The following is a 13458-nucleotide window of genomic DNA, read 5'->3' as shown; positions in this document are numbered from 1 at the left end:
CACAATCAACAGTCACAGAAGCCTGTCATGAAATCCAGCAACATGTTGCACTGGGCAAATATGCTGCAAAAGACCTGTTTAAAGTGTAAAAGAGCAAAGATGTCTTTTTAAGAACTAAGATCTGACCCAATCCATGGTATTTTCAATCATTTTATATACATGTGAAAGTTGAACAATGAATAAGGAATACTGTAGAAGAACCAATACATTTGAATTGTGGTGTTGGTGAAGAATATTGCAAGAGCCATGGAATATCAGAAGAACAAACAAATCTGTGTTGGAAAAAGTACAGCCAGAATGCTTCTTGAAAGTAAGGATGGCAACTCTTCATATTTCATACTTTGGACATATCAGGAAGGATCATTTAGTAGAAAAGGGCATCATGCTCAGTAAAGTGGAGAGTAAGCAAAAAAAAGGAAGACTCTCAGCAAGATGCACTGACATAGTAGCAAATATAATGGGCTCAAACATAATAATTGTGAGGATGATATAGGACTGGTGGTAGTGGTTATGTGCCATGGAGTTGGTTCCAACTCATAGCAACCCTGAACAAGGTTTCTGAGGCTATAAATCTTTGTTGTTGTTGTTAAGTATCGTGGAGTCGGTTCCAACTCATAGTGACCCTACACAGGGTTTCCAAGGCTGTAAATCTTTACGGGAGCAGACCACCTCATCTTTCTCCCGCAGAACAGCTGGTAGTTTCAAACTGCCGACCTTGAGGTTAGCAGCCCGATTCATAACCACTACGCTACCAGAGCTCCTTTATAAATCTTTATGAGAGCAGAAAGCCTCATCTTTCTGGGCAGTGTTTTATTCTACTGTGCATAGGGTCACTATGAGTCTGAATCGACTCAATGGCATCTAACAACAGTTTGATCCATTTACTGGTTTCATGTGGCTCCCGAAAAAAAGAAGTCTCAGAATCAGTTTCAGGCTGCTATGCAGTCTCCTCTGACATTTGGGCCATATAACTCAACAGATACACTTATGCTTTCACTATGTATAATACATAGAGATACTGCATGGGGTCTTTGGGACCAAGGTATGCTATATTCTGCAGATGACTACTATCCTTTTAAGAAATAAGTTTTCTCTTTATACTGGCCCTAATAACTTGACTGTGAGCCAACAAATTAGTTACCATGTCATCTAAACTTTATATTGTGTGACTCATCAAATCATAAAACTATCTATATAAAAAAATACTGTCATCATTAGGAAAAAATACTTGTATATTCTAGATGGGCCTTGATAAACTCCAAAAAGCAAGTGCATGAGTCTGCCTCCAACTTCTACTATATTGCCTCCTTTCTTTCTGAACTTGTACATATGAATGCATGGGGAGGGAGGTCCCCATGACCAGCTGTCTCCAAAAACAGAAACAAATTCACGGCCACTGAGTAGATTCCAACTCATGCTGTTGTTGTTATTAGGTGCCAGTAAGTCGATTCCAACTTATAGTGATCCTATGTACAGCAGAACAAAACACTGCCTGGTTCTGCTCCAATCTTACAGTGCTACATCAGGACTCCAAAATTATCTTTTAGAGCAAATAAAAATATTTTACTTCATTTTCATAGATTTCATCCTGGATGGTCTTAATTTCTTTGTGCAAATCCAAGTATCTGATTTATATAAATATTCCTTCTCCCTTAAGAACTTTTTTTTTTTTTTTTAAAAACATATTTTGTAGAGTAGTTACACTGGCAATGAATTCCCTAAGTTTTAATTTGAGAATTAAAAGAAGTTCTTTTTCAATTTTTTTGAAGGCTAAATTTTCTTCTATTTGGTGTTTTAAATTATTTTAATTTTTGTGGAAGCTTATAGATTAAATTGGGTTTCCATTCAACAAATCATACAGATTTTGTTTTGTGACATTGATTGCAATCCCCAGAATATAACAGTACTCTTGCCACTTCTACCCTATAATTTACTACTTTCCTATACCTTCCAGCCTTCTGAATTTTATCGCTGAGCAAATGCTGCTCAAGTATAGTTGATTGTTTCTAAGGAGAGCATACCTCTCTGATGTTGTTCACCTTATAGGTCTGCTTATAAATTGGCTGAGACTTGAGCCATGATAGTGCATTCAGTTCCAGGTTTGAAGGGTATCTATGAGTCATAGTCTCAGAGTTCTTACCAGTTTCTGTCAGACCAGTAAGCCTGGTCTTTTCTTTATTTTTTATAACCTGGAATCTTATTCCACATTTTTGTTCCACTCTATCCAGGATCTTCAAACATGATCTCCCGCTTCAGAGCAGTCAGTATTGGTAAGTGGGCACCATCTGCTCTCAGAGTCTTTTTCCATTTTTTTTTTTAAGTCTTTTTCATTTTTTGGAGGATATTTTTGCTAGGTATAGAATTCTGGGTTGACTTTTTATTTCAGCACTTGAAAGATGTTACTATATTGTCTTCTTAGCTGTATAATTTCTGATAAGAACACCTGTTGTTAATTCTCATGTTTGTTCCTTTGTAGATAATGTGATGTGCCATTCTCTGGCTACCTTGAAAATGTTCTGTTTGTCTTTTACTTACAGTGATTTTAATATGATTTGCATAAAGTGTGAGATTTTGATATTTATCCTGCTTGGTGTTTTCTAAGATTTTGATCTAATTTTCATCACTGATTTTGAAGAGATTTCTATTATTTATTATGAACTGTTCTTCTTTTCCTTCTCTTTCTGGGATACAATTATGCACATATATATTTATGATGATCCCATATTTCTTTAATATTTTGTTCTTTTTTCCCCCTTTATTCTTTCTCTTTTTTCTTTGCAATTTAGTCTGGGTTATTTTGATTGATCTATCTTCAAATCAATCAAAAAAGAGGAAGACCCTTACTGAGATGGATTGGCACAGTGGCAGCAACAATGGATCAAGCATAGGAATGACAATGAGATTGGCACAAGCCAGGGCAGTGTTTCATTCTGTTGTACATAAAGTTGCTATGAGTTGGTACTGACTTGATGGCACCTAAAAACAACAATATTTTCAAGTTTAATAATTCTTTAACTGTATTGAGTATGCCAATAAGCTCATCAGAGGCATTTAAAAAAATTTATTGTTAATTGATTGAGAGTTACATGGTAGAACATCAGCTTTACATTCATCATATTTTGTTTCATTGCAATGATTACAATCCCCTCCATGTATCATCATTGAACAGCATTTGCTTCCATACCCTCTGTGGTTTTTTGTTTTGCTTTGTTTTGTTTTTATGTACATCGAAGCACTCAGGAATATTTAGCCATTCAAACAACCTAAGGGTACACTCACTCCATAAGCCTGCCCCCAAGCAGTCAGCACACAGCCCTTCTCCCTCCCTGAGTCCAGAGTCCCCAGATGCTGCATCTCTCCACATCATCTTTTCTGACTCCATCTCTGGCATCACTGCTTCTCTGGATAGGATCCCGCACTTCATTCTTCTCCCTTGATGGTCCAAGGGTCTTCCACTCCTGGACTTCATGATCAACCATTCCCCTTCTTTTGTTACAAAATATCTATCTTTACATTTGCAATATTCACAATCTGATAGCAATTATTCAATATTGTACCACCAAAGTCTTATCCCCATCTCCTTTCACCAGCCCTATCCACACAGGTTGGAAACCACTCAGTGGTGATTCTACCTTCCCTGGCACCCTCTGAAACTAGGCTCCCTCTTGAAAGTTTGTAAGCCAGTCATTTCATGCCTTTGTAGGCCCCCCCCGCCAGCCCCATTTTGGGTAGCAAATATCTAAGTTGCCCATCCCTGTCATCCCTGTGTACTAAGGGAGTGGAAACGGTCCTCTTCTAATGGGATGTCTATATCTGCCTCCAGCTCATTTGTTTCAGTTACTCTTTCCTGTTTTTATGTATGTGCTGAAATCTTTTGTTGTTTTTTCTTGGACATTTTCAATAGTTAGATGTGTTTTCAATGATTTAATGAATGTATGTTGTTGTGTTAAGCTTACTGAGTGTCTCCTGGTGAATGTGATCTGGAGATAAGGCTTCCCTTTTCATGCCTTATTCCTCAGCTGCAAGCTGTCTTATCAAGTGTCGGCTACCTATGTAATGCCTAGCAGCTGGCATTGGCTCTTATCCGGATAGTGAGATATTATGTGGTATGCTTGTAGCTTGGCTATATGGCCACGATTGCTGTCTTTTCTTGGGTAATGTAGAGAGAGAAAGCTCCTACACCCAAGAAAAAAGTGAGGCCAAAAGTACCAAAAACAGAAACAATATAAAAGCAGAGCCAAAAACCACCACTCAGAAACAAAACTAAAACTGTAGCCGACTGTCCAGTAGCCTGTGCTATGCAGGTTAGTGTGCGTGCACAGTTGAAACCTCCAGCAGTGGGTGCAGGTATACACTCGCTCAGGCCCCTCCTCTAGTCACCACCATGGAGGTGCACAGATATATATTGAGAAATGAATGGAAGAAAGAGTGTCAATTATTTTTGTTGCTGAAGGTCAGTTAGGTATCTGTGTATGCACAGTGTAATTCTCAAAATAGCTGTGTCCTTGTATATAGTACTTGGTGTTGGCTCTTGCTTTTTATGTTGTGGTTTTACAACATGCACAAAGAGTTTGGCTGTATGGCCACACCTGCTGTCTCTTGTTAGGTAAGGCAGGAATAAAGGATCCCACCCAGGTCAACTTTAGTGCTGAGTCCCAGAGTTAGACGTTGTAAGAAACAGCCAAAATATTTGCTTGTGGGGCTGCTGGGGCTCCCAGGGATTTCCTCCCTGTGCCCTGGGAAAACTGTGGCTGCAATGCTGCACCCTTTTGGGGGTGTGCTCCCGCCTGGGCTGGGCAGAAAGTGTGCAACAGGGGAGAGGTGGAAAGAAAAGTGAAAAATCTGTCACACCTCTTTGTCCAGATGCTACTCCTTGGCTTTTAGTGCTGTATCAGCCTGGCTGTGGTCCTGTCCTCCGATCTCAGCCTAGGTTCAGGAGTCCGCAGGCAACATCCCGATTGATTCAGAAATTGCCGTGTATTCCTACCATAGTCAGATTTATCCACCAGTGGACATGGAAAACTGATGCCCCCAACCTTATATTAGATCCAAAGCTCTGGAACTGCCTCACTGTTAAATTTTTAAGCCCACTTTTTTTGTATGCAGATGGAAGTAAAGAGGCAGGCATTCTAAATGTTCAGATTAAGCCATAGGTCCTTTCTGTAGGTCTTTGGGTATGGTCGTCATAACTGTTCCTGTATCTCCAAGAGATACACTACTAGGGATAACATATCTTCCTACCCCTCTTCCAAGGGTAGTGTTTTCTTTTTGTCCAAATGTTTTTGCTGGTGGTGTTTTTTGTTTTTAACTGTAAACTGAGGTCTCTGTTCCATAGAACAGACAGGAGGAATGGACTTTGGGGGAGTTTCAACAATGGCTGCTGTTCCTCTCGCTCAGGATTCTTCCCAGTCTTCCTTGTGAAAACCCCATTGGATACCTGAAGGAAAAGCCATCAAGAATATGAAAATAATTCCATGTCTGTTGCCTAATGTGTTTCACACTCTCACTCTAGCCCCTACGTAGATTTTAGCAATTTGGTATAAATTAGAGCTGAATCATTTTACTGGCTTATGTGGCATCTAGAAACATTTTCCCAAGGTAATCAAAGGCTCAGATCTTATTTTTCTCTACCTCTCTTTAGATTACAGTTTAATTGTTTGCATCAGTTTCCTGATGGATTCAAACAAAGATATTAATTTGTACTGTTTTATTCTTGTTGTTAAGTGGCACTCTTTCCAGTTCATTACATATCTGAACTAAAATTTGAAGCCAGAAATGACCTTCTGAAGACTTAGTTATGGTACCAACTGGGTGGCCATACTTTGTGGAATGAAGTAATAAATGACAGGCTGCCATGTGTACTCTAACTCAGTGATAAAATACAGAAACATGAGTCTCAAGGACTAGGGAAGGGAGTGGTTCTTTTTTGCAATTACACTTAATATCCCATCAATGAAATTTTTGCTTCCCAACAACTTTGGGCTCTGCTGGTCTCAACTTCTCGATTTCCTAGGAAAGAATGTTACACCAGGGGGAAATAGCATTGCTTTTTTTTTTTTTGGGGGGGGGGGGCTTCTCCTGACAACCAGAACAAAAGAAAAATACTGTATTAACCAGGGTAATTGGTATTATCCAAAGGGAAACTAGGTTGTTGTTATATAAATGACATATAGAGAAATATGCCTGAAAAATACTTCTGGGTTCTTGATGTACATTTTAGTATTCCCAAATCCTTGACAAAAATTAAAGGACAACTACAACCACCCAATAAAGATAGAACTGTTAGTGGCACAGACCCTTTAGGAAAAAAGTTTGGATCACTATTTTAGGTAAGGAAACCTAACTAGTTGAGGGTAATGATAATCTGTAATTGGTAGTAGAAAAAAGTTATAATTATCAGCCATAACCAAGAGACCAATCACAGAAACAGGCCATTGTTGTGTTGTTTTTTTTGTTAAGTGCCGTCAAATCTGACTCATAGCAATCCTGTGTACGGTTTCCAAGGAGTGACTGGTGAGCTTGAGCCACCAAACTTGCAGATCAAACTGACCTTGCAGTCCAGTGCATTAACCTACAGTGCATGGTAGTGAGTATATCTTCCTTACTTTGATTTAAATTATTTTAAATTTTATCCTGTCTCTATTGTGTTAATATATAACCTGAGATATGCTAGTAAGGGGGAATCTGACTCACCTGGAAGACAAATGAACATCACCTGAAGATGGATACATTGATGGATACATTGATGTCATGTAAAATGTCAAAGTAGTAAGGCCTAGAGGATGGTCCCTTAACCAAAGCAACAATTGCACTGAGAAGAAAAACTGAAACCATTTTGGAACCCTAGAACTTAAATCATCAGAGTGGTTAGTGAAAGATGAGCTGCTAACCCTTACTAAGTGAGCCATGTGGACCACCCAGCTGGATGTTCCATTCCTTGGTTATGGTGGTGGGGATGGTGGCAAATGTTCCTGGATGCCTAGGTTGGGAGAGAGAAACTTTTCCTTTAAGGACTTCGGAGTGCTCAATTTTGCAGAGTTGGATTGATTTCAGTGCCTTCTGTGGTGGTTACAGGGCATTGGAGTGTTGTGTTTTGGTCTGCCGCACAAGTGGTTTCTCTTCTTGTTATTGTTAAGTGCCATCAAGCCAGTACTGACTCATAGCAACCCTATACACAACAGTATGAAACACTGCCTGGTCCTGTGCCAACCTCATAATCGTTGCTACACTTGAGACCATTGCTGCTACTATGGTGCCCATCCATCTTTTTGGGGGAATCTTCTTCTTTTTCTCCAACCCTCCACTTTGCCAAACATGATATCCTTCTCTAGGGGTTGGTCCTTCCTGATAATATGTCCGAAGTATGAGAGACAAAGTCTGGCCATCCTGGCTTTCAAGGAGTACTCTGGATGTACTTTTTCCAACACAGATCTGTTTGTTCACTCTTTGGCTCTAGTCCTCTCAGTCACATGGTCCCTTCACCTCTGCCCTACTTGGGTACAAAGCTCTTTTAGCTCTTTCAATTCAGTACCCAGAGGCACCTCCCTTCACCTATAGGCCTCCACCTGAAGGTACTCAACTCTACCTTTGTGGGCTGGCAAATCTAGATCCCCAGACAAGTGCCCATAGGCATACTACTCCTTCAGGAAACTTCCTGTCCAAAGGCACTCAGCTTTCTTGTTGCAAAGCCCACTGCTTTGTCTCACACATTTGACTGTACTTCAGCTACAGCGTCTTGCCATCTCTTGAGGTCTCTGCTGTCACAGCAATCTGTCTCCTGGTCAGTGTAGATATTTAGGGAATAAAAGACTGCTTCTGGATCTTATTTCTTGATGACAAGAAGTCTCTGGAATGGCTCATTTTTAGCCATTATTGAAGGGATGGCAAACCTGATATGTCCCCTCATTAGTGTCCCATGCACCTTGCTGCATGCTTCCACTCCACAAGGGTGCCATGTACCTTACTTACATTTTTAGCAAGATATCTAATTCCCCAGATGGATCATAAATACTTCATATTTCATAATCATACCCACTCATTTGATTGGAGTTACAAAGATTATGGTCAGAAAGGCCATGTCAAGTACATCACTGCACTGCACCAAATTACCACAGTATAATATCTAAATATTTAAGTTTCAAAAAAAAAAAAAAACATACACATAGTATACAAATAAACAGGCAAGAATAGCAAAATTGAAAAACAAAACAAAGGCACCCAATTCATTGCTATGGAAGCAATGATAATGAAAGAATTTGAAGACTTTAAGCAATAATATAAAAATGCTAAAAAAAAAATAAGACAATGATCTAAAGGAAATCAAGAAAACAATATAGAAACAAAATAAAAATCCCAATAGTCAGAGACTATAAAAAAAGAGAACCAAAGAATTATTAGAGCTGAAACATACAATAACTGAAATGAAAAGTTCAATGAAAGGACTTAACAGCAGATTTGATTTGACAAGAGAAGGAATCAGTGAACTGGAGAATAAAGGAAGTGCAATTATTGAGTTTGAATAACAAGAGGAAAGGATAAAGAAAACGGAGCAAAGCCTAATGGAACTGTTGTTGTTGTTAGGTACCACTGAGTCGGTACCGACCCGTAGTGACCTTATGCACAGCGGGATGAGGGCATCACTAATTGAACATATACATCATCATAATCCCAGGAGGGAAAGATTGAAAAGGGCAGAAAGAATATTTGAGGAAATAATGGTGAATAACCTTTCAGATTTGACCAAGCATACCTTAGGCTAAATTCTCTAGAGAAGCAAAACCAGTGAAACTTTACATATACGTTGTGAAGTGCCATGGAGTTGGTTCCAACTCATAGTGACTCTGTATAGGGTTTCCAAGGAGAAGCTAGGGAATTTGAACTGCCAACCTTGAGGTCCAGTGCATTATCCCACAGTGCCATCCCAGAACTAAATATCTCTCTCTCTCGATATATATATATATATATCGAGAGAGAGAGAGATTTATATATGTATATATATATATATGGAGAGAGAGAGAGAACAAGAGAGAGAGCTCTGGTAGCATAGTAGTTATGAGTCGGGCTGCCAACCTCAAGGTCAGCAGTTCGAAACTACCAGCAGTTCCGTGGGGGAAGGTTGGGGGGTTTTGTTCTTTTAAGGTTTTCCGGCTTCTGAAACCCTGTACAGGGTCGCTATGGGTCGGAACCGACTCAATGGCACTTAACAACAACAACAAATATATATATATATTTATCGAGAGAGAGAGAGAGAGAGGGTGGTGGTGGAGGTGGGGGTGGGGGTGGATAGAGTGTCGTGGTGCTGTGGGTAATGCGCTGGTTTGGTTTGGACTGCAAGGTTGGTGGTTCAAGCTCACCACTTGCTCCTCGGAAACCCTATACAGGGTCGCTGTGAGTCAAAACCTACTGTATGGCACTTAACAACAACATAGATATATATAAACAGTGCCACACTTGTACTTCATTTATATATTTGTGTGGTTGTTGTTGTTAAGCGTCATCAAGTGGGTTCCAACTCATAGCATCCTATAGGGTTTCTGAGGAGTAGCTGGTAAGTTTTAACCACTTGCCTTGTGGTCCAAACTGACCTTGTGGTTCATTGCTGTTTATCCTACAGTGACACACCAGGACTCCATATATATAAAGAAACTTACATAAATGTGGCACTGTGGCTTAATGCACTGTACTGCAAGGTCGCTATAAGTTGGATCCGACTCCATGGCACATCACCACCACTACCATATATATGTATAACAACTTTGGCCTTTGTTTCTGAAACTGATTACATGGGTATAACTGGTATTTAGAAATACCTCTTCCACTACTCATTCTGTATTTCCTTTGCTCTCAGCTGGTTGTGGTTCTTTGCCTGGTGGTATGACCCAAGCCTTCATTCCCAAGGGTCTGGGCTATTAGCAGCCATGTTGGAATTGGTTGCTGTAGTTTACCATTAACTTTAATCACAGGGTATGTTGTTGTTGTTGTTAAGTGCCGTCGAGTCGGTTTCGACCCATAGCGACCCTGTACAGGGTTTCCGAGGGTGTAAATCTTTACGGGAGTAGAAAGCCTGATTGTTCTCCCGCGGAGCAGCTGGTAGTTTCGAACCGCTGACCTTAAGGTTCGCAGCCCGATTCGTAACCACTACGCTACCAGAGTATAGTAATGCTAAAAGACATCTTAAGGAATCTCCTGTATTCTACACATATTCTTTTTTACCTCCATTATGTAATGTCAATCCAATTTCTCTTTGGTAATCTGGTTCAATCATGCCATCCAATAAAGTAACTCCCTTCTTTGCCTGTTGATCCAGAGGCATGAGGAGCACAAAGTAGCCTAAGGGAATTTTTATCTTCCAGTTCAATGGAATTAGTGCTGTGTCTCCATGTGGGAGAATGTCTCTGAACCTGAAGAACACAGGGTTGTAGAGACATGAAGTAAATATTTTGAAAGTGAGTCACTAGGAGTAATAATGATTGGTGCCACTCCCATTTCCACCCATTGGTTTCTGACCCTGTAGATCCTAGCAATTAGAGAAACAGCACCATATGTTGGACACTGGTTTAGAGCATATACAGCATCCTTAAGAACATTGTCTCAACCATACAAGGTATTGCCAAGTAACTGGTACTGTAATTGTTTCTTTAGAAGGCAATTCCATTGTTTGATCAAGCTAGCTGCTTCAGGATGATGAGGAACATGGTAAGACTAGTGAATACCATAAGCATAGGTCCATTGCCACATTTCATTTGCTGTGAAGTGGGTTCAGTGATCCAAGGTGATATTGTGTGGGATACCATGACCGTGAATAAAGCATTCTGAAAGTCCATGGATAGTAATTTTGGCAGAAGCATTGCATGCAGGAAAACATAAACCTATATCCAAAGTAAGAGTCTATTCCAGTAAGAACAAAATGCTACCCTTTCCAAGATGAAAGTGGTTCTATGTAATCAACCTGCCACCAGATTGCTGGCTAATCTCTATGAGAATGGTCTCATATCTGGGACTCAGTGTTGGTTTCTGCTATGGCAATTTGAGCATTCAGCAGTGGCTATAGACAAGTTAGTCTTAGTGAATGGAAGTCCATGTTGCTGAGCCCATGCATAACCTCCATCTCTGTCATCATGGTCACTTTGTTCATGAGTCCATTGGGCAATGACAAGAGTGTCTGAAGAAAGAGTATGATTAGTTCCCACAGAACATGTTATTCTGTTCACTTGGTTGTTAATATATTCCTCTGCAGAGGTAACCCTTTGGTGTGCAGTTACATGACACACAAGTATCTCCATTTTTTTTTTTACCCATTCAGAGAGGCCTCTTCCCTCAACTCTTTGTCATCATTTTTCTAATCATGCTCCTTCCAAGTCACTGACCATCCAGCCAAACCACTGGCCACAGCCCATGAATCACTATACAGTTACATATCTGGTCATTTCTTCTTCCAAGCAAAGTGAACAACCAGGTGTACTGTTCACAGTTCTTCCCATTGGGAAGATCTCCTTTCATCACTGTCCTTCAGGGAAGTCAAAGAAAGGGGCTGTAGTGTTGCTATTGTCCACCTTCAAGTGGTGCCTGCATATCATGCAGAAATCTTCAATAAACCAAGCATGAGTTTTCCCAGTCAACTGATCATAAGGAACCCCCCATGAGGTGTAGACTGGGAGAGGGAAGGAAATGTGTGGAGTGGACACAAATGGCATTTGGGCCACTTCCTCATGCAATTTACTTGTGCCTTCAGATCCTGCTTGAGACAGAGCTCTTATATATCACTTCCATTTAGTGATGGAATGCTGCAATGCATGCCCAACTTGATAACTTTATGGGTCAGACAACATCCAATTCATGTTGGGTAACTCGGGTGTCATGGTGACTTGGTGGCCCCTGGTTAGGCATTCAGTCTCTACTAAGGCCCAATAACAAGTCACAAGGTGTTTCTCAAAAGGAAAGTATCTATCTATATATGATTGCCGGGCTTTGCACCAAAATCCTAAGAGTTCACATTGTGATTCACCAATAGGGCCTATCAAACACTCCAAACTACATCTTTATCTGCCATTGATAATTCAAGCACCATTGGATGTTATACAACAGCCTGAACCTGTTGCAGAGCCTTCTCTTGTTGTGGCCCACTCATAATTAGCAGCTTTTCAGTCATTTGATATACAGATCAGAGTTGTACACCTAAATGAGGGCTATGTTGTCTCCAAAATCCAAAGTGGCCCAAAAGGTCTCTTTTTCAGTTGTGGGAGAGGCCAGATGTAATAATTTATCCTTCACTTTAGTAGGAATATCACTACATGCCACATACCACTGAACCAGGAAAAGTATTAATTTGTTAAAGTAATGCAATCGCATGTGGAATAGCAGCTGCGATTGGAGCTACCACCTGCCTAAATTTACGAAAACCCATTGTCATTCTCCACAATACGTTTTTTTTGTTTTGTTTTTCACAGACCAAATAGGTGAGTTAAATGGGGATATGATAGTAACCACCATCCCTGCATCCTTCAAGTCCTTGCTTGTAGCATTAATCTCTGTAATCCCTCCAGGAATACAATATAGGCTTTGGCTTAGAATTTGTAATAAATGTAGTTCTAATGTTTTCTTGACTAAGCAAAGGCTTTTGATTGTGTGGCTCATGACAAGCTATAGACAACATTGTGAAGTATGAGTATCCCAGAACACTTAATTGTACTCATAAGGCATCTGTACATGGACCAAGAGGCAGCTGTTGGAACAGAACATAGGAACACTGAATGGTTTAAAATAAAGAAAGGTGTGCGACAGGGTTGTATTCTTTCACCATAATTTATTCAACCTGTATGCTGAGCAAATGATCCGAGAAGCTGAGTTCTATGAAGAAAAAAATCATGGCATCAGGATTGGAGGAAGACTCATTAACAACCTGCAATATGCAGATGATACAACTTTGCTTGCTGAAAGTGAAGAGGACTTAAAATACTTAATGATGCCCAGGAGACTTCAAGGCAAGTGGTCGGGTACCCTCAGGGCAAACTCCCTTTCAAGACTCAAACTCAATGGGAATACACAAGCAGACATGCACTCTGATTGGTGGCCACATTTGTCACCGATAAGGGGAAGTGAGGGAAAAACAGCAATGAAGCCGAGAGCTAAGTCCTACAATAGACTCCTGTGAACCCGGTGGAGATCTGGTTGGCCAGCAGTGTGGCAAAACCCGGGGACTCTTGGGCCCAGAGTCAGTGACATAGCCACAGAGAACTATAGTGGACAGTGAAGTATCCAGCTGATAAAAAGAGAGGGCATATGCATAAGAACACCCACACTTTCAGATAATATACCCTCTTGACCAGGCTTCAATGACTGGATGATCAGAGCTCAACTAGAAGAAAGAGGAAAAAAAGAGTAATCTGATACAATTTGATGAACTTGACCTACACCTCTGGATGCAGTACCTCAAAAGAGGAATAAATCTTTACAGCGAGG

The 13458-nt window shown here is 40.3% G+C and overlaps 1 pseudogene; it reads right to left on the bottom strand.

Moving 5' to 3' along the window:
- The window catches only part of LOC102823349, a 49035-nt pseudogene extending 36687 nt beyond the window's left edge, over positions 1–12348 (bottom strand).
- Between the last annotated feature and the right edge of the window lie 1110 nt (positions 12349–13458).

The sequence above is a fragment of the Chrysochloris asiatica genome, unplaced genomic scaffold (assembly GCF_000296735.1).
Source record: "Chrysochloris asiatica unplaced genomic scaffold, ChrAsi1.0 scaffold00086, whole genome shotgun sequence".
NCBI lineage: Eukaryota > Metazoa > Chordata > Mammalia > Afrosoricida > Chrysochloridae > Chrysochloris > Chrysochloris asiatica.
This window is presented reverse-complemented; position numbering and strand designations above follow the sequence as displayed.